The sequence below is a fragment of the Aythya ferina genome (assembly GCF_964211825.1).
Source record: "Aythya ferina genome assembly, chromosome: 17".
Classification (NCBI taxonomy): domain Eukaryota; kingdom Metazoa; phylum Chordata; class Aves; order Anseriformes; family Anatidae; genus Aythya; species Aythya ferina.
The window spans coordinates 4,928,091-4,948,426 of NC_140316.1; the positions used below are offsets into that span (position 1 = coordinate 4,928,091).

General features: G+C 48.4%; 3 long non-coding RNA genes across 6 annotated transcripts; all 3 read right to left on the reverse strand.

Moving 5' to 3' along the window:
- Positions 1-354: 354 nt before the first annotated feature.
- On the reverse strand, positions 355-4,509 carry LOC311446307. Of its 2 annotated transcripts, XR_014698833.1 has the most exons (5): positions 4,131-4,509; positions 2,185-2,355; positions 943-1,218; positions 550-670; positions 355-449 (listed from the first exon to the last, which is right to left on the reverse strand). It is a non-coding gene; the product is annotated as an uncharacterized lncRNA (long non-coding RNA). The 2 variants fall into 2 exon arrangements; XR_014698834.1 differs by lacking the exons at positions 2,185-2,355; positions 4,131-4,509 and having other exon boundaries at positions 943-1,461.
- A 3,398-nt stretch (positions 4,510-7,907) lies between these two features.
- LOC311420630 lies at positions 7,908-12,291 on the reverse strand. Of its 2 annotated transcripts, XR_014684436.1 has the most exons (5): positions 11,913-12,291; positions 9,967-10,137; positions 8,725-9,000; positions 8,332-8,452; positions 7,908-8,231 (listed from the first exon to the last, which is right to left on the reverse strand). It is a non-coding gene; the product is annotated as an uncharacterized lncRNA (long non-coding RNA). The 2 variants fall into 2 exon arrangements; XR_014684437.1 differs by lacking the exons at positions 9,967-10,137; positions 11,913-12,291 and having other exon boundaries at positions 8,725-9,253.
- A 3,413-nt stretch (positions 12,292-15,704) lies between these two features.
- Positions 15,705-20,336, reverse strand: LOC311446181. Of its 2 annotated transcripts, XR_014698784.1 has the most exons (5): positions 19,711-20,336; positions 17,764-17,934; positions 16,522-16,797; positions 16,129-16,249; positions 15,705-16,028 (listed from the first exon to the last, which is right to left on the reverse strand). It is a non-coding gene; the product is annotated as an uncharacterized lncRNA (long non-coding RNA). The 2 variants fall into 2 exon arrangements; XR_014698785.1 differs by lacking the exons at positions 17,764-17,934; positions 19,711-20,336 and having other exon boundaries at positions 16,522-17,114.

A 20,336-nucleotide genomic window follows, 5' to 3' on the forward strand; every position in this document is an offset into this window, starting at 1 on the left:
CCTCCCCTCCCCTCCCGTTCCCCTCCCCTCCCCTCCCCTCCCCTCCCGTTCCCCTCCCCTCCCCTCCCCTTCCCTTCCTCTCCCTTCCCTCCCCTCCCCTCCCCTTCCCTTCCCCTCTTTTCTTCTTCTCTCTTCTTTCTTTCAGGTAACTTCAAATCGCTTCAGTCATTCTCATAGCTCACGTCCCTGGCTGATTCACAGGAGCCCATCAGCAGCAACCATAAGTGCTCCAGCTGCTGTGTCACTAGTCGAGCAACGGTCTCCGACTGGGAATCACTGACTTTGTTGTGTGGCTCAGACAGGTGCCTTTCAGTTCCACCCTGGCCTGGACATGTCCTCTTGCTGTGTCCCTACCTACATCGCAGTTCTGCTTAGAAGCAGCAGCACGGTTTGGAAGTAGTCCCACTACTTGCATTTTCAAGTGTTTAGCTTGGCTAGCCGGGTGGTGTCTGTCAATAGAAGACAACAAAGAGATTTTGGTTAGAAACAGCTGAGTAGTTCCTTTCCACAAGGGCAATGAAAGAAAGCTTACAAATTCACAAAACTTACGGGTGGTAGTTGGAAATATCGGTCTGCAGTCTCTATTTCCTTCTTCATCTCAATTCTCTTTTGGCCTGTGGAGCTTTTTGGATCAGAGGAGAAGATCCGCTGTCATACGGAGTTTTGGATACTGCAAGGGAAATGAAGAATTATACTGAGAACTCTTTTCAAACTCACCTGCAATCATCACAGAAAAGAATACCGAAAGAACACCGCTTTATCACGGGAAGCATAAATTTGAGCATAGGTGTCCTATAGCTGAAGCGAGGTTAAGCAGGTTCCAAACAAGGTGAAGGAGCACACCCATAATCATTTCCATAAAGCTGTGCTTTCAAACAAATGGTTTAAAGACTTAGATTGTCTTACAAGTGAAGAACGAAAAAATAAACAAACACAAATTACCAGGACATACAGTTTTCCTCTAGCTTGCTTTGCTTCTTTCAGAATCTGAGTCTGGAGTGACAATCAGGGAGCAGCGTTGTGCAGAAATGCCAAAGCCTCCCCAGCTTGTTGTACCTTCGTCAACAAGGGCTTTGATACTGCTGCCTCCTCAGCAACATCAGCAGTTTCCTAGGAAAGCTGGTGTCCACCAGGTCAAATAGGAATGGGAAACCCCTCTTGCCACAACTTCACACTCACACCAGAGTCGGCAGGACAGGCCGATGGACAGAGAAGTGTCTGTAAGAGTGTTAGAAAACAGACTTTAGAACAGATTCCCGTCAACCCAGGAAAAATTACTTGCTCGTCCCTTCAGACTGAACTCTAAGTAGAAGTAGGCGATCCCAAGCTGCCTTCCTGACATCTATGCTGCAAAGTCATCAAATGTGACATGTTACTGTACCAGCCTGTTATGAAGATAAACAGGAGTTTGAGGTTATGCTGTTTGATTAGAATTAAGCTCAAAGAGTTAGTCCTTTGGTATGTTTTTGTCTGCAAGTGTTTTGACTGTTTCCCAGACAATGTCTCCAGCAAGCTAGCTGCTTGTTTCATTTGTTCTCTTCTGTTCCATTCTGGTTTGTTTTGTTTTCTCAGTGAGGATTCTTAGAGAAATGAGATTAAAGTGATCATATTGTACGTCCATCCCTCCCCTTCGCTTGTCCGGAGCTTTTACCTTGTCCACCAGGCTGAATGAACTCGGTCACAGGCGCAGTTGTGTCAAAGCCATTCTGTTGCTAGACATGTTGTGAAAACAGACAGCTAAGTAGTGGGGAGAGGACGTGCTGCTGTCTGCAGTGTGACCTCAGCGCTTACCAAGCAGTAGGGAATACACAGAGAAGGGCGTTAGGAAAACTTCAAGCGCCAGATACATTTTATGTGGAAACCATATTTCCCAAGATAACGCTGGACACAACTCCATAATCAAAATGTATTCATTTCTTGGTTCATCCAACTCCTAGGTTTTACTTTTAAAAAGTTTCTGTCTTGGCTTAAAGCACTCTTCCAACCTCTCTTTCCAGTTACTAGCATTCCCTGAAATAGCTAATCCCATTTTTTTCTTTGTACAATCTCCCACTCTCTTCGTTTTCCTCTCCCCAAGAAACTTAGAACTGCTCTCTTCATACTTGACCACTAGATATGGAGCTGTATCAGCCAGAAGGAAGTTTCCTTCACACTTGCCGCTTCTTACGGTATCTGGACTCTTACCTTGACTCTTACTCGCTCTTCCTACATTAGCACAAAGAAAGCTGTTTTGGAGATCTGATGTCTTCTTTTTCCAGAAACTACCCTGAATCACCTTTACGAGAGCTGTCCCACGCTGCGAGCATAAGTCTTACAGTCTGCCCAGATATTTGCCTTCCAGGCCAATAACCGAATCTGTCGAGTTAAGAACATGTAATTAATGGAAAGGAAATCCTTTTATTTTATTTTATTTTTTTTTCCCAAGACCAAGAAGGAACGAATTGTGGGGAACAAGCAAAACTCAGGTGAAAACTCAGGTGAAAAATGAAATGAAAAATGTTAAGGTCAGGCAGCTTGCCCACTGCAAGTGCTAGCCTGAAAGCAGATGGAGTGCATCTTCATACACCACAGCCTGAGACGCTACTCAACAGGCCAGCCCATGTGATGAAGTACATTGCTGTCCTGAATTTTAACGTGGCAGGGGTACTCTTAAGCCTCTTGTTTATGCTTAACAAAAAAAAAAACACTTTTTTTTCCTCAGCCAGGCATCAAAACACTTACAGAAGGGCACGGGCCCTCTCTGTGCACCTCAAGGTGGGATCCACAAATCCTCGCGTGGTTTCATCACATCCAGCACCCTTCTCTGTCCCTCCCAGCTAAACGTGCACAGAGGCAGCTGTTCCCAAAGTGCTGTGCTGACATAATTCAGTTCTGTTTCTGAAGTCATCACCGCAGGCGCCTCACAATGACAGCACAACACTCTCTGTAGCTAATGCGTATGTCTCAGAAACAGCTAGAGAAGTACCACTATGCCCAAACTGACTTTAATTAGAGTAGTTCCAAAATTATTCTCTGCTCCCCTACGTCTGTGGAAGGTGTGGGATAAATCTTTTCCTCGAGAAAGGATTACAGACAAAAAGAGCTTGATTCTGATACGTTGCCCGTACTTGTAGGGCAGCTGACCTTTTATTTCCATGTAAGAAAAAAGAAGGTCAAATCAACAATTGTCCTCCTCCGAGCTGGGAATATGAAATAACCCCAATTATCAAGGAAGCCTTCATAAGGAAACTATGCATTTCCTTGTTAAACATCTTGTTTCTTCGGAAAACTTTTCCAGTCCTTTGCAACTGCGGTGGTCTGGATCAGGTGGGCAGCCGAGTTCCACCACGGCCGCTCTCTCACTCCCCCTCCTCAAAGGGAAAGGGGGAGAAAATACGGTGCAAATGGCTCAAGGGCTGAGATAAGGACAGGGAGATCGCTCAACAATTATCGTGACGGGCAAAGACTCAGCATAGGGAGATAGTAAGATTTATTGCCTACTACCAACTAGACAAGTGAGAAACAAAGGAAAGAAACCAAAAACGCCTTCTCCCCATCTGCCCTCTTCCACCTCCTCCGCCAGAGCAGCGCAGGGAAACAGGGGACTGAGGGCTGTGGTCAGTCCCCGACGCTTTGTCCCCGCCGCTCCTTGTCGGTCACTCCCTGCCCCTGCTCCCCACGGGGTCCCTCCCACGGGATGCCGTCCTTCCCCAGCTGATCCCACATGGGCTGCCCACAGGCAGCAGCTCCTCAAGCACTGCTCCCACACGGCTCCGTCCCACGGGGTCCATCCCTCCCCCAGGAGCAAACTGCTCCAGCACGGGTCCCCCACGCGTGGGCGGCAGCTCCCCCCAGACCCCCTGCTCCTGCGTGGGCTCCTGTCCACGGGCTGCAGCTCCGGCCCGGGGCCTGCTCCTGCGGGGGCTCTCCATGGGCCGCAGCCTCCTCCAGGCCACATCCACCTGCTCCACCGGGGGCTCCTCCACGGGCTGCAGTGTGGAGATCTGCCCCGTGTGGAACCCATGGGCTGCAGGAGGACAGCCTGCTCCACCAGGGGCCTCTCCACAGTGTTCTAAATGAAGTCTCAACTCCGTCTGAATTTTGTAATATTTATACTTATATACGATTCCCCATAATGCGCAGCTGCTTACCAGCGAGGGGCAGTTGTGTGCACGGGTCCGCTTCTCTCAGCTCGAGCTTCTCTCCAGCTCCGGTGCGCCCATTTCCAGCGACTTTCAGTACGAGCTTCTCTGAGTGGTTTGCTGAGTTTGGCCGAACCTGTCTTCATGAGGCGATCAATGGGCCTGTTCCCGTCCTGGTCTCTGTTCTGCTAGTCTGTTCCTTTTCATTCCTTCTTTCTGCTTCTTTATTGATGACATAAAGGAAGGCAACACGATGTATTGAAATGTTTTTGTTTGTTTGTTTGTTTTTATCTTGAGGGCAAGCTCCCCTCTTATACCCTTCTCTCCACAGCAGTTCTTTTCAAAGCAACTTTTCATTGGTCAAACAACTTTGAATATAACAACAACAGCAGACACCCAGAAACATCCATGCCTTAAGGGCTGGAGAACACACAACCCGAGACTGCATGGAGTCTCCTGAATCACCCTTCTTTGTTCCCTCTGGACTTTTATATTCCTGATGGCCTCATCCTTAAGGGTCTAATGTTATCTCAACCACGGGGCTTTCCAACCCCCATGGCCACATTCCCAAATCTCCCCCTTCTTTATTAATATCAACCATTTTCTCGACACAAATTACCACTCCATATATAACAATCCCTCCTCTTCTTTTGAATATCGTTAATTCTTGTCTTGTCTTCGAATTTGGCCACGGCCAATTGAACCACGAGAGAATGCCATCGCAATATTCTCTGCAAGATTTATAAAGAAGTTTTTAGCAACTGTTTGAATTCCATATCTAGAATATTTCACCCAACTCATTTTTCCACAGGACGTATAATAATCGTCACTAGCAGCATCACACACATCAAATTTGATTGATCAAAGCAGATAACCAATCCTCTAGGTATATTTCTCAGCTATTATTTCAGTCGCTACAATTAGCATCCAACAGGGGTAGCTATGCCCTGATACACTTCTTCAAGTTCCTGTTATGGGTCCCTTTTCACCTGACCCATCCTGGAACCTTCAAATAAGTTCCGAATCCCTGGAACCCTCAAAGAGGTTCCGAATCCTTGGCTGTGCCTGTGTCTAGAGGTGTCTTGCAAGTGGTTAACCCACCCACGAATTCTTAGCTTCAGAACTAAATTCCGTCTCAGTTACACCCCGACACACAATCACACAACCGAATCCACCCAACCGAACGGTATCTTCGTTCAGGTCTTCGCGCGCAGAATTACGGGTCACAAAATAAGAGCTCTTGGTTCTTTACTTGCTTCTTATGTTCAAAATCTTCTTGGACTCTAGTACCGCTATCGGCAAGGGCCACTATGTGGGGCGCCTCCCTTTACCGGTCACAGATCCAAAGTCCAAGAAGATCAAGTCGGGGTCACCAATTTGTTATAAACGAAGTCTCAACTCAATCTGAATTTTGTAATATTTATAAAACAAATATTTATAAAAGGTATAAAAGGCACGTAAACAGCGCTGGGTGTGCGGGGAGTCTACGCTCCACCAACACGCACACACAAACATCAAACATTCTAAGTATACAGAACATCGCTTTTACATACTCAACCCAAGTATGCCTATACATATGTACAATCAGAAAAGGTAACAAACAATCCTTTAAGTTCCATGACTTAAAAGTCTCCATTTTGCATTCCTTTTGAACAATACGTCTCGCTCTAAGTTGTCAAGCAACTCGGTCTTCAGGCCTTATGTATCCCGTTCTTCCTGGATCGAAGAAAAGCTTCTTCTCACAGAAGCCACCCCTATGGCCCCCTGCTACCAACACCTTGCCACGTAAACCCACCAGAGCAACTCTTTCCGTGAAGAAATTTTTCATAATAACCAACCTAAGCCTCCCCTGGTACAGCTTGAGGGTTTTTGTTCTTGTCTTGTGACTTGGGGCTTGGGAGAAGAGAGCGATCCCCACCTCTCTGGAGCCTCCTTTAAGCTTACTGTAGAGCACAGGAAGGTCTCCCCCGAGCCTCCTTTTCTCCAGGCTGAACAGCCCCAGCTCCCTCAGCCGCTCCTCACAAGACTTGTTCTCTAAACCCTTAACAAGCTTCAGAGCCCTTCTGCGGACACGCTCCAGCACCTCGAGGTCTTCGCTGAACACAGTGCTCGAGGTGCGGCCTCACCAGAGCCGAGCACAGAGGGACAACGGCTTCCCTAGACCTGATGGCCACTCTATTTCTGATACAAGCCAGGTGCATATATATGTATAGACGTATATATACACAGCACTAGTACATGTTCCTTGGAAAACCGGTCAAAGTCTCTTCAAACCGCGTAAACTGATGGTTTCCTCTAACTGGCACTGATGCTTCAGCTGCATCCTCTAAATCCCATTTTACTGCTTCTGCTTCCTAAGCAGGTGACAGAAACTCCTAACCGGAGAGCAGAGGAGCTGTAGTTCTGTATACAGGAAATATTTGGAAGTTTTGAAGATGCTTCCCTTGCTCAGCTGCCATCCCTATGTTAATCAATCACCCCATCTTTTGCCTTCCAGCAAAAGTCTTGATGCAGTTCTTAAGGCAAGTTATTTCTGAAAATCCTCAGCCACCTCTGTGCACGCCAAACCTTTCATGGCCCTGTGCAATGCGCGGATGGCAGCGATAAATCAGCTTGTGGAATGAATGGCAACGTGTGGGGAAGGAATTTGCAGGTGGCTTCGCGCTGTTTCGCAGGTCCCTGAATTAGAGGTAATGAGGAAACAAGCGGTAGAAACCAAAACTTGGGCAAGGCTGAGATCAAGAATTGGCTACAGTGTTGAAGAGGACCTTTGGGCAAGGGGCGATTGCTGGCTGGCTCCAGGCGCGTGCCTGAGGCTCTCTGACCAACTGTATGATAGATTTGGGCGCGTGGACAGCACGTGGGGCTACGGGGAGAGTACATGTAGTAGTGAAAAAGGGCAATAAACGCCTCCTGTTCAAGAGGCATCGGGAGTCTGTGTCTTGCATCCCTTCAGCAACACAAATATTTGGCTCCAGATCCAAAATGTCATGTATTTGGCAATTTTATTTATGGTAGCACTCCCCACCCCTCCCATCCCCTCTTTTCCCTTCCCTCCACCCCCCTCCCCTACGCTCCCTGTCCCTACACTCTGCTACACTCCCCTCCCCTATCCTACCCTACACTGCCCTAAACTCCACTCCCCTACACCATCCTATACTCTCCTACGCTACGCTACCCTATCCTATCCTCCCTTACACTATCTTCCTCTGCCCTCCCCTGCCCTGCCTGTCCCTCCCTGTCCCTCCCTTCCCCTCCCATCCCCTCTTTTCCCTTCCCTCCCCTCCCCTACGCTCCCTGTCCCTACACTCTGCTACACTCCCCTCCCCTATCCTACCCTACACACCCCTATACTCCCCTCCCCTATACTACCCTACACTCCCCTTTGCTACACTACCCAACATTACCCTATGCTCCCCTGCCCTACGCTCCCCTACACTCCCCTTTGCTACACTCCCCTACGCTACACTACGCTACACTACGCTACACTACCCTATCCTATCCTCCCTTACACTATCTTCCCCTGCCCTCCCCAGCCCTCCCTGTCCCTCCCAGCCCCTCCCCTCCCCTCCCCTCCCCTCCCCTCCCCTCCCCTCCCCTCCCCTCCCCTCCCCTCCCCTCCCCTCCCCTCCCCTCCCCTCCCCTCCCCTCCCCTCCCCTCCCCTCCCCTCCCCTCCCCTCCCCTCCCCTCCCCTCCCCTCCCCTCCCGTTCCCCTCCCCTCCCCTCCCCTTCCCTTCCCCTCCCTTCCCTCCCCTCCCCTCCCCTTCCCTTCCCCTCTTTTCTTCTTCTCTCTTCTTTCTTTCAGGTAACTTCAAATCGCTTCAGTCATTCTCATAGCTCACGTCCCTGGCTGATTCACAGGAGCCCATCAGCAGCAACCATAAGTGCTCCAGCTGCTGTGTCACTAGTCGAGCAACGGTCTCCGACTGGGAATCACTGACTTTGTTGTGTGGCTCAGACAGGTGCCTTTCAGTTCCACCCTGGCCTGGACATGTCCTCTTGCTGTGTCCCCACCTACATCGCAGTTCTGCTTAGAAGCAGCAGCACGGTTTGGAAGTAGTCCCACTACTTGCATTTTCAAGTGTTTAGCTTGGCTAGCCGGGTGGTGTCTGTCAATAGAAGACAACAAAGAGATTTTGGTTAGAAACAGCTGAGTAGTTCCTTTCCACAAGGGCAATGAAAGAAAGCTTACAAATTCACAAAACTTACGGGTGGTAGTTGGAAATATCGGTCTGCAGTCTCTATTTCCTTCTTCATCTCAATTCTCTTTTGGCCTGTGGAGCTTTTTGGATCAGAGGAGAAGATCCGCTGTCATACGGAGTTTTGGATACTGCAAGGGAAATGAAGAATTATACTGAGAACTCTTTTCAAACTCACCTGCAATCATCACAGAAAAGAATACCGAAAGAACTCCGCTTTATCACGGGAAGCATAAATTTGAGCATAGGTGTCCTATAGCTGAAGCGAGGTTAAGCAGGTTCCAAACAAGGTGAAGGAGCACACCCATAATCATTTCCATAAAGCTGTGCTTTCAAACAAATGGTTTAAAGACTTAGATTGTCTTACAAGTGAAGAACGAAAAAATAAACAAACACAAATTACCAGGACATACAGTTTTCCTCTAGCTTGCTTTGCTTCTTTCAGAATCTGAGTCTGGAGTGACAATCAGGGAGCAGCGTTGTGCAGAAATGCCAAAGCCTCCCCAGCTTGTTGTACCTTCGTCAACAAGGGCTTTGATACTGCTGCCTCCTCAGCAACATCAGCAGTTTCCTAGGAAAGCTGGTGTCCACCAGGTCAAATAGGAATGGGAAACCCCTCTTGCCACAACTTCACACTCACACCAGAGTCGGCAGGACAGGCCGATGGACAGAGAAGTGTCTGTAAGAGTGTTAGAAAACAGACTTTAGAACAGATTCCCGTCAACCCAGGAAAAATTACTTGCTCGTCCCTTCAGACTGAACTCTAAGTAGAAGTAGGCGATCCCAAGCTGCCTTCCTGACATCTATGCTGCAAAGTCATCAAATGTGACATGTTACTGTACCAGCCTGTTATGAAGATAAACAGGAGTTTGAGGTTATGCTGTTTGATTAGAATTAAGCTCAAAGAGTTAGTCCTTTGGTATGTTTTTGTCTGCAAGTGTTTTGACTGTTTCCCAGACAATGTCTCCAGCAAGCTAGCTGCTTGTTTCATTTGTTCTCTTCTGTTCCATTCTGGTTTGTTTTGTTTTCTCAGTGAGGATTCTTAGAGAAATGAGATTAAAGTGATCATATTGTACGTCCATCCCTCCCCTTCGCTTGTCCGGAGCTTTTACCTTGTCCACCAGGCTGAATGAACTCGGTCACAGGCGCAGTTGTGTCAAAGCCATTCTGTTGCTAGACATGTTGTGAAAACAGACAGCTAAGTAGTGGGGAGAGGACGTGCTGCTGTCTGCAGTGTGACCTCAGCGCTTACCAAGCAGTAGGGAATACACAGAGAAGGGCGTTAGGAAAACTTCAAGCGCCAGATACATTTTATGTGGAAACCATATTTCCCAAGATAACGCTGGACACAACTCCATAATCAAAATGTATTCATTTCTTGGTTCATCCAACTCCTAGGTTTTACTTTTAAAAAGTTTCTGTCTTGGCTTAAAGCACTCTTCCAACCTCTCTTTCCAGTTACTAGCATTCCCTGAAATAGCTAATCCCATTTTTTTCTTTGTACAATCTCCCACTCTCTTCGTTTTCCTCTCCCCAAGAAACTTAGAACTGCTCTCTTCATACTTGACCACTAGATATGGAGCTGTATCAGCCAGAAGGAAGTTTCCTTCACACTTGCCGCTTCTTACGGTATCTGGACTCTTACCTTGACTCTTACTCGCTCTTCCTACATTAGCACAAAGAAAGCTGTTTTGGAGATCTGATGTCTTCTTTTTCCAGAAACTACCCTGAATCACCTTTACGAGAGCTGTCCCACGCTGCGAGCATAAGTCTTACAGTCTGCCCAGATATTTGCCTTCCAGGCCAATAACCGAATCTGTCGAGTTAAGAACATGTAATTAATGGAAAGGAAATCCTTTTATTTTATTTTATTTTTTTTTCCCAAGACCAAGAAGGAACGAATTGTGGGGAACAAGCAAAACTCAGGTGAAAACTCAGGTGAAAAATGAAATGAAAAATGTTAAGGTCAGGCAGCTTGCCCACTGCAAGTGCTAGCCTGAAAGCAGATGGAGTGCATCTTCATACACCACAGCCTGAGACGCTACTCAACAGGCCAGCCCATGTGATGAAGTACATTGCTGTCCTGAATTTTAACGTGGCAGGGGTACTCTTAAGCCTCTTGTTTATGCTTAACAAAAAAAAAAACACTTTTTTTTCCTCAGCCAGGCATCAAAACACTTACAGAAGGGCACGGGCCCTCTCTGTGCACCTCAAGGTGGGATCCACAAATCCTCGCGTGGTTTCATCACATCCAGCACCCTTCTCTGTCCCTCCCAGCTAAACGTGCACAGAGGCAGCTGTTCCCAAAGTGCTGTGCTGACATAATTCAGTTCTGTTTCTGAAGTCATCACCGCAGGCGCCTCACAATGACAGCACAACACTCTCTGTAGCTAATGCGTATGTCTCAGAAACAGCTAGAGAAGTACCACTATGCCCAAACTGACTTTAATTAGAGTAGTTCCAAAATTATTCTCTGCTCCCCTACGTCTGTGGAAGGTGTGGGATAAATCTTTTCCTCGAGAAAGGATTACAGACAAAAAGAGCTTGATTCTGATACGTTGCCCGTACTTGTAGGGCAGCTGACCTTTTATTTCCATGTAAGAAAAAAGAAGGTCAAATCAACAATTGTCCTCCTCCGAGCTGGGAATATGAAATAACCCCAATTATCAAGGAAGCCTTCATAAGGAAACTATGCATTTCCTTGTTAAACATCTTGTTTCTTCGGAAAACTTTTCCAGTCCTTTGCAACTGCGGTGGTCTGGATCAGGTGGGCAGCCGAGTTCCACCACGGCCGCTCTCTCACTCCCCCTCCTCAAAGGGAAAGGGGGAGAAAATACGGTGCAAATGGCTCAAGGGCTGAGATAAGGACGGGGAGATCGCTCAACAATTATCGTGACGGGCAAAGACTCAGCATAGGGAGATAGTAAGATTTATTGCCTACTACCAACTAGACAAGTGAGAAACAAAGGAAAGAAACCAAAAACGCCTTCTCCCCATCTGCCCTCTTCCACCTCCTCCGCCAGAGCAGCGCAGGGAAACAGGGGACTGAGGGCTGTGGTCAGTCCCCGACGCTTTGTCCCCGCCGCTCCTTGTCGGTCACTCCCTGCCCCTGCTCCCCACGGGGTCCCTCCCACGGGATGCCGTCCTTCCCCAGCTGATCCCACATGGGCTGCCCACAGGCAGCAGCTCCTCAAGCACTGCTCCCACACGGCTCCGTCCCACGGGGTCCATCCCTCCCCCAGGAGCAAACTGCTCCAGCACGGGTCCCCCACGCGTGGGCGGCAGCTCCCCCCAGACCCCCTGCTCCTGCGTGGGCTCCTGTCCACGGGCTGCAGCTCCGGCCCGGGGCCTGCTCCTGCGGGGGCTCTCCATGGGCCGCAGCCTCCTCCAGGCCACATCCACCTGCTCCACCGGGGGCTCCTCCACGGGCTGCAGTGTGGAGATCTGCCCCGTGTGGAACCCATGGGCTGCAGGAGGACAGCCTGCTCCACCAGGGGCCTCTCCACAGTGTTCTAAATGAAGTCTCAACTCCGTCTGAATTTTGTAATATTTATACTTATATACGATTCCCCATAATGCGCAGCTGCTTACCAGCGAGGGGCAGTTGTGTGCACGGGTCCGCTTCTCTCAGCTCGAGCTTCTCTCCAGCTCCGGTGCGCCCATTTCCAGCGACTTTCAGTACGAGCTTCTCTGAGTGGTTTGCTGAGTTTGGCCGAACCTGTCTTCATGAGGCGATCAATGGGCCTGTTCCCGTCCTGGTCTCTGTTCTGCTAGTCTGTTCCTTTTCATTCCTTCTTTCTGCTTCTTTATTGATGACATAAAGGAAGGCAACACGATGTATTGAAATGTTTTTGTTTGTTTGTTTGTTTTTATCTTGAGGGCAAGCTCCCCTCTTATACCCTTCTCTCCACAGCAGTTCTTTTCAAAGCAACTTTTCATTGGTCAAACAACTTTGAATATAACAACAACAGCAGACACCCAGAAACATCCATGCCTTAAGGGCTGGAGAACACACAACCCGAGACTGCATGGAGTCTCCTGAATCACCCTTCTTTGTTCCCTCTGGACTTTTATATTCCTGATGGCCTCATCCTTAAGGGTCTAATGTTATCTCAACCACGGGGCTTTCCAACCCCCATGGCCACATTCCCAAATCTCCCCCTTCTTTATTAATATCAACCATTTTCTCGACACAAATTACCACTCCATATATAACAATCCCTCCTCTTCTTTTGAATATCGTTAATTCTTGTCTTGTCTTCGAATTTGGCCACGGCCAATTGAACCACGAGAGAATGCCATCGCAATATTCTCTGCAAGATTTATAAAGAAGTTTTTAGCAACTGTTTGAATTCCATATCTAGAATATTTCACCCAACTCATTTTTCCACAGGACGTATAATAATCGTCACTAGCAGCATCACACACATCAAATTTGATTGATCAAAGCAGATAACCAATCCTCTAGGTATATTTCTCAGCTATTATTTCAGTCGCTACAATTAGCATCCAACAGGGGTAGCTATGCCCTGATACACTTCTTCAAGTTCCTGTTATGGGTCCCTTTTCACCTGACCCATCCTGGAACCTTCAAATAAGTTCCGAATCCCTGGAACCCTCAAAGAGGTTCCGAATCCTTGGCTGTGCCTGTGTCTAGAGGTGTCTTGCAAGTGGTTAACCCACCCACGAATTCTTAGCTTCAGAACTAAATTCCGTCTCAGTTACACCCCGACACACAATCACACAACCGAATCCACCCAACCGAACGGTATCTTCGTTCAGGTCTTCGCGCGCAGAATTACGGGTCACAAAATAAGAGCTCTTGGTTCTTTACTTGCTTCTTATGTTCAAAATCTTCTTGGACTCTAGTACCGCTATCGGCAAGGGCCACTATGTGGGGCGCCTCCCTTTACCGGTCACAGATCCAAAGTCCAAGAAGATCAAGTCGGGGTCACCAATTTGTTATAAACGAAGTCTCAACTCAATCTGAATTTTGTAATATTTATAAAACAAATATTTATAAAAGGTATAAAAGGCACGTAAACAGCGCTGGGTGTGCGGGGAGTCTACGCTCCACCAACACGCACACACAAACATCAAACATTCTAAGTATACAGAACATCGCTTTTACATACTCAACCCAAGTATGCCTATACATATGTACAATCAGAAAAGGTAACAAACAATCCTTTAAGTTCCATGACTTAAAAGTCTCCATTTTGCATTCCTTTTGAACAATACGTCTCGCTCTAAGTTGTCAAGCAACTCGGTCTTCAGGCCTTATGTATCCCGTTCTTCCTGGATCGAAGAAAAGCTTCTTCTCACAGAAGCCACCCCTATGGCCCCCTGCTACCAACACCTTGCCACGTAAACCCACCAGAGCAACTCTTTCCGTGAAGAAATTTTTCATAATAACCAACCTAAGCCTCCCCTGGTACAGCTTGAGGGTTTTTGTTCTTGTCTTGTGACTTGGGGCTTGGGAGAAGAGAGCGATCCCCACCTCTCTGGAGCCTCCTTTAAGCTTACTGTAGAGCACAGGAAGGTCTCCCCCGAGCCTCCTTTTCTCCAGGCTGAACAGCCCCAGCTCCCTCAGCCGCTCCTCACAAGACTTGTTCTCTAAACCCTTAACAAGCTTCAGAGCCCTTCTCCGGACACGCTCCAGCACCTCGAGGTCTTCGCTGAACACAGTGCTCGAGGTGCGGCCTCACCAGAGCCGAGCACAGAGGGACAACGGCTTCCCTAGACCTGATGGCCACTCTATTTCTGATACAAGCCAGGTGCATATATATGTATAGACGTATATATACACAGCACTAGTACATGTTCCTTGGAAAACCGGTCAAAGTCTCTTCAAACCGCGTAAACTGATGGTTTCCTCTAACTGGCACTGATGCTTCAGCTGCATCCTCTAAATCCCATTTTACTGCTTCTGCTTCCTAAGCAGGTGACAGAAACTCCTAACCGGAGAGCAGAGGAGCTGTAGTTCTGTATACAGGAAATATTTGGAAGTTTTGAAGATGCTTCCCTTGCTCAGCTGCCATCCCTATGTTAATCAATCACCCCATCTTTTGCCTTCCAGCAAAAGTCTTGATGCAGTTCTTAAGGCAAGTTATTTCTGAAAATCCTCAGCCACCTCTGTGCACGCCAAACCTTTCATGGCCCTGTGCAATGCGCGGATGGCAGCGATAAATCAGCTTGTGGAATGAATGGCAACGTGTGGGGAAGGAATTTGCAGGTGGCTTCGCGCTGTTTCGCAGGTCCCTGAATTAGAGGTAATGAGGAAACAAGCGGTAGAAACCAAAACTTGGGCAAGGCTGAGATCAAGAATTGGCTACAGTGTTGAAGAGGACCTTTGGGCAAGGGGCGATTGCTGGCTGGCTCCAGGCGCGTGCCTGAGGCTCTCTGACCAACTGTATGATAGATTTGGGCGCGTGGACAGCACGTGGGGCTACGGGGAGAGTACATGTAGTAGTGAAAAAGGGCAATAAACGCCTCCTGTTCAAGAGGCATCGGGAGTCTGTGTCTTGCATCCCTTCAGCAACACAAATATTTGGCTCCAGATCCAAAATGTCATGTATTTGGCAATTTTATTTATGGTAGCACTCCCCACCCCTCCCATCCCCTCTTTTCCCTTCCCTCCACCCCCCTCCCCTACGCTCCCTGTCCCTACACTCTGCTACACTCCCCTCCCCTATCCTACCCTACACTGCCCTAAACTCCACTCCCCTACACCATCCTATACTCTCCTACGCTACGCTACCCTATCCTATCCTCCCTTACACTATCTTCCTCTGCCCTCCCCTGCCCTGCCTGTCCCTCCCTGTCCCTCCCTTCCCCTCCCATCCCCTCTTTTCCCTTCCCTCCCCTCCCCTACGCTCCCTGTCCCTACACTCTGCTACACTCCCCTCCCCTATCCTACCCTACACACCCCTATACTCCCCTCCCCTATACTACCCTACACTCCCCTTTGCTACACTACCCAACATTACCCTATGCTCCCCTGCCCTACGCTCCCCTACACTCCCCTCCCCTATCCTACCCTACACTCCCCTACACTCCCCTTTGCTACACTCCCCTACGCTACACTACGCTACACTACGCTACACTACCCTATCCTATCCTCCCTTACACTATCTTCCCCTGCCCTCCCCAGCCCTCCCTGTCCCTCCCAGCCCCTCCCCTCCCCTCCCCTCCCCTCCCCTCCCCTCCCCTCCCCTCCCCTCCCCTCCCCTCCCCTCCCCTCCCCTCCCCTCCCCTCCCCTCCCCTCCCCTCCCCTCCCCTCCCCTCCCCTCCCCTCCCCTCCCGTTCCCCTCCCCTCCCCTCCCCTTCCCTTCCCCTCCCTTCCCTCCCCTCCCCTCCCCTTCCCTTCCCCTCTTTTCTTCTTCTCTCTTCTTTCTTTCAGGTAACTTCAAATCGCTTCAGTCATTCTCATAGCTCACGTCCCTGGCTGATTCACAGGAGCCCATCAGCAGCAACCATAAGTGCTCCAGCTGCTGTGTCACTAGTCGAGCAACGGTCTCCGACTGGGAATCACTGACTTTGTTGTGTGGCTCAGACAGGTGCCTTTCAGTTCCACCCTGGCCTGGACATGTCCTCTTGCTGTGTCCCCACCTACATCGCAGTTCTGCTTAGAAGCAGCAGCACGGTTTGGAAGTAGTCCCACTACTTGCATTTTCAAGTGTTTAGCTTGGCTAGCCGGGTGGTGTCTGTCAATAGAAGACAACAAAGAGATTTTGGTTAGAAACAGCTGAGTAGTTCCTTTCCACAAGGGCAATGAAAGAAAGCTTACAAATTCACAAAACTTACGGGTGGTAGTTGGAAATATCGGTCTGCAGTCTCTATTTCCTTCTTCATCTCAATTCTCTTTTGGCCTGTGGAGCTTTTTGGATCAGAGGAGAAGATCCGCTGTCATACGGAGTTTTGGATACTGCAAGGGAAATGAAGAATTATACTGAGAACTCTTTTCAAACTCACCTGCAATCATCACAGAAAAGAATACCGAAAGAACACCGCTTTATCACGGGAAGCATAAATTTGAGCATAGGTGTCCTATAGCTGAAGCGAGGTTAAGCAGGTTCCAAACAAGGTGAAGGAGCACACCCATAATCATTTCCATAAAGCTGTGCTTTCAAACAAATGGTTTAAAGACTTAGATTGTCTTACAAGTGAAGAACGAAAAAATAAACAAACACAAATTACCAGGACATACAGTTTTCCTCTAGCTTGCTTTGCTTCTTTCAGAATCTGAGTCTGGAGTGACAATCAGGGAGCAGCGTTGTGCAGAAATGCCAAAGCCTCCCCAGCTTGTTGTACCTTCGTCAACAAGGGCTTTGATACTGCTGCCTCCTCAGCAACATCAGCAGTTTCCTAGGAAAGCTGGTGTCCACCAGGTCAAATAGGAATGGGAAACCCCTCTTGCCACAACTTCACACTCACACCAGAGTCGGCAGGACAGGCCGATGGACAGAGAAGTGTCTGTAAGAGTGTTAGAAAACAGACTTTAGAACAGATTCCCGTCAACCCAGGAAAAATTACTTGCTCGTCCCTTCAGACTGAACTCTAAGTAGAAGTAGGCGATCCCAAGCTGCCTTCCTGACATCTATGCTGCAAAGTCATCAAATGTGACATGTTACTGTACCAGCCTGTTATGAAGATAAACAGGAGTTTGAGGTTATGCTGTTTGATTAGAATTAAGCTCAAAGAGTTAGTCCTTTGGTATGTTTTTGTCTGCAAGTGTTTTCACTGTTTCCCAGACAATGTCTCCAGCAAGCTAGCTGCTTGTTTCATTTGTTCTCTTCTGTTCCATTCTGGTTTGTTTTGTTTTCTCAGTGAGGATTCTTAGAGAAATGAGATTAAAGTGATCATATTGTACGTCCATCCCTCCCCTTCGCTTGTCCGGAGCTTTTACCTTGTCCACCAGGCTGAATGAACTCGGTCACAGGCGCAGTTGTGTCAAAGCCATTCTGTCGCTAGACATGTTGTGAAAACAGACAGCTAAGTAGTGGGGAGAGGACGTGCTGCTGTCTGCAGTGTGACCTCAGCGCTTACCAAGCAGTAGGGAATACACAGAGAAGGGCGTTAGGAAAACTTCAAGCGCCAGATACATTTTATGTGGAAACCATATTTCCCAAGATAACGCTGGACACAACTCCATAATCAAAATGTATTCATTTCTTGGTTCATCCAACTCCTAGGTTTTACTTTTAAAAAGTTTCTGTCTTGGCTTAAAGCACTCTTCCAACCTCTCTTTCCAGTTACTAGCATTCCCTGAAATAGCTAATCCCATTTTTTTCTTTGTACAATCTCCCACTCTCTTCGTTTTCCTCTCCCCAAGAAACTTAGAACTGCTCTCTTCATACTTGACCACTAGATATGGAGCTGTATCAGCCAGAAGGAAGTTTCCTTCACACTTGCCGCTTCTTACGGTATCTGGACTCTTACCTTGACTCTTACTCGCTCTTCCTACATTAGCACAAAGAAAGCTGTTTTGGAGATCTGATGTCTTCTTTTTCCAGAAACTACCCTGAATCACCTTTACGAGAGCTGTCCCACGCTGCGAGCATAAGTCTTACAGTCTGCCCAGATATTTGCCTTCCAGGCCAATAACCGAATCTGTCGAGTTAAGAACATGTAATTAATGGAAAGGAAATCCTTTTATTTTATTTTATTTTTTTTTTCCCAAGACCAAGAAGGAACGAATTGTGGGGAACAAGCAAAACTCAGGTGAAAACTCAGGTGAAAAATGAAATGAAAAATGTTAAGGTCAGGCAGCTTGCCCACTGCAAGTGCTAGCCTGAAAGCAGATGGAGTGCATCTTCATACACCACAGCCTGAGACGCTACTCAACAGGCCAGCCCATGTGATGAAGTACATTGCTGTCCTGAATTTTAACGTGGCAGGGGTACTCTTAAGCCTCTTGTTTATGCTTAACAAAAAAAAAAACACTTTTTTTTCCTCAGCCAGGCATCAAAACACTTACAGAAGGGCACGGGCCCTCTCTGTGCACCTCAAGGTGGGATCCACAAATCCTCGCGTGGTTTCATCACATCCAGCACCCTTCTCTGTCCCTCCCAGCTAAACGTGCACAGAGGCAGCTGTTCCCAAAGTGCTGTGCTGACATAATTCAGTTCTGTTTCTGAAGTCATCACCGCAGGCGCCTCACAATGACAGCACAACACTCTCTGTAGCTAATGCGTATGTCTCAGAAACAGCTAGAGAAGTACCACTATGCCCAAACTGACTTTAATTAGAGTAGTTCCAAAATTATTCTCTGCTCCCCTACGTCTGTGGAAGGTGTGGGATAAATCTTTTCCTCGAGAAAGGATTACAGACAAAAAGAGCTTGATTCTGATACGTTGCCCGTACTTGTAGGGCAGCTGACCTTTTATTTCCATGTAAGAAAAAAGAAGGTCAAATCAACAATTGTCCTCCTCCGAGCTGGGAATATGAAATAACCCCAATTATCAAGGAAGCCTTCATAAGGAAACTATGCATTTCCTTGTTAAACATCTTGTTTCTTCGGAAAACTTTTCCAGTCCTTTGCAACTGCGGTGGTCTGGATCAGGTGGGCAGCCGAGTTCCACCACGGCCGCTCTCTCACTCCCCCTCCTCAAAGGGAAAGGGGGAGAAAATACGGTGCAAATGGCTCAAGGGCTGAGATAAGGACGGGGAGATCGCTCAACAATTATCGTGACGGGCAAAGACTCAGCATAGGGAGATAGTAAGATTTATTGCCTACTACCAACTAGACAAGTGAGAAACAAAGGAAAGAAACCAAAAACGCCTTCTCCCCATCTGCCCTCTTCCACCTCCTCCGCCAGAGCAGCGCAGGGAAACAGGGGACTGAGGGCTGTGGTCAGTCCCCGACGCTTTGTCCCCGCCGCTCCTTGTCGGTCACTCCCTGCCCCTGCTCCCCGCGGGGTCCCTCCCACGGGATGCCGTCCTTCCCCAGCTGATCCCACATGGGCTGCCCACAGGCAGCAGCTCCTCAAGCACTGCTCCCACACGGCTCCGTCCCACGGGGTCCATCCCTCCCCCAGGAGCAAACTGCTCCAGCACGGGTCCCCCACGCGTGGGCGGCAGCTCCCCCCAGACCCCCTGCTCCTGCGTGGGCTCCTGTCCACGGGCTGCAGCTCCGGCCCGGGGCCTGCTCCTGCGGGGGCTCTCCATGGGCCGCAGCCTCCTCCAGGCCACATCCACCTGCTCCACCGGGGGCTCCTCCACGGGCTGCAGTGTGGAGATCTGCCCCGTGTGGAACCCATGGGCTGCAGGAGGACAGCCTGCTCCACCAGGGGCCTCTCCACAGTGTTCTAAATGAAGTCTCAACTCCATCTGAATTTTGTAATATTTATACTTATATACGATTCCCCATAATGCGCAGCTGCTTACCAGCGAGGGGCAGTTGTGTGCACGGGTCCGCTTCTCTCAGCTCGAGCTTCTCTCCAGCTCCGGTGCGCCCATTTCCAGCGACTTTCAGTACGAGCTTCTCTGAGTGGTTTGCTGAGTTTGGCCGAACCTGTCTTCATGAGGCGATCAATGGGCCTGTTCCCGTCCTGGTCTCTGTTCTGCTAGTCTGTTCCTTTTCATTCCTTCTTTCTGCTTCTTTATTGATGACATAAAGGAAGGCAACACGATGTATTGAAATGTTTTTGTTTGTTTGTTTGTTTTTATCTTGAGGGCAAGCTCCCCTCTTATACCCTTCTCTCCACAGCAGTTCTTTTCAAAGCAACTTTTCATTGGTCAAACAACTTTGAATATAACAACAACAGCAGACACCCAGAAACATCCATGCCTTAAGGGCTGGAGAACACACAACCCGAGACTGCATGGAGTCTCCTGAATCACCCTTCTTTGTTCCCTCTGGACTTTTATATTCCTGATGGCCTCATCGTTAAGGGTCTAATGTTATCTCAACCACGGGGCTTTCCAACCCCCATGGCCACATTCCCAAATCTCCCCCTTCTTTATTAATATCAACCATTTTCTCGACACAAATTACCACTCCATATATAACA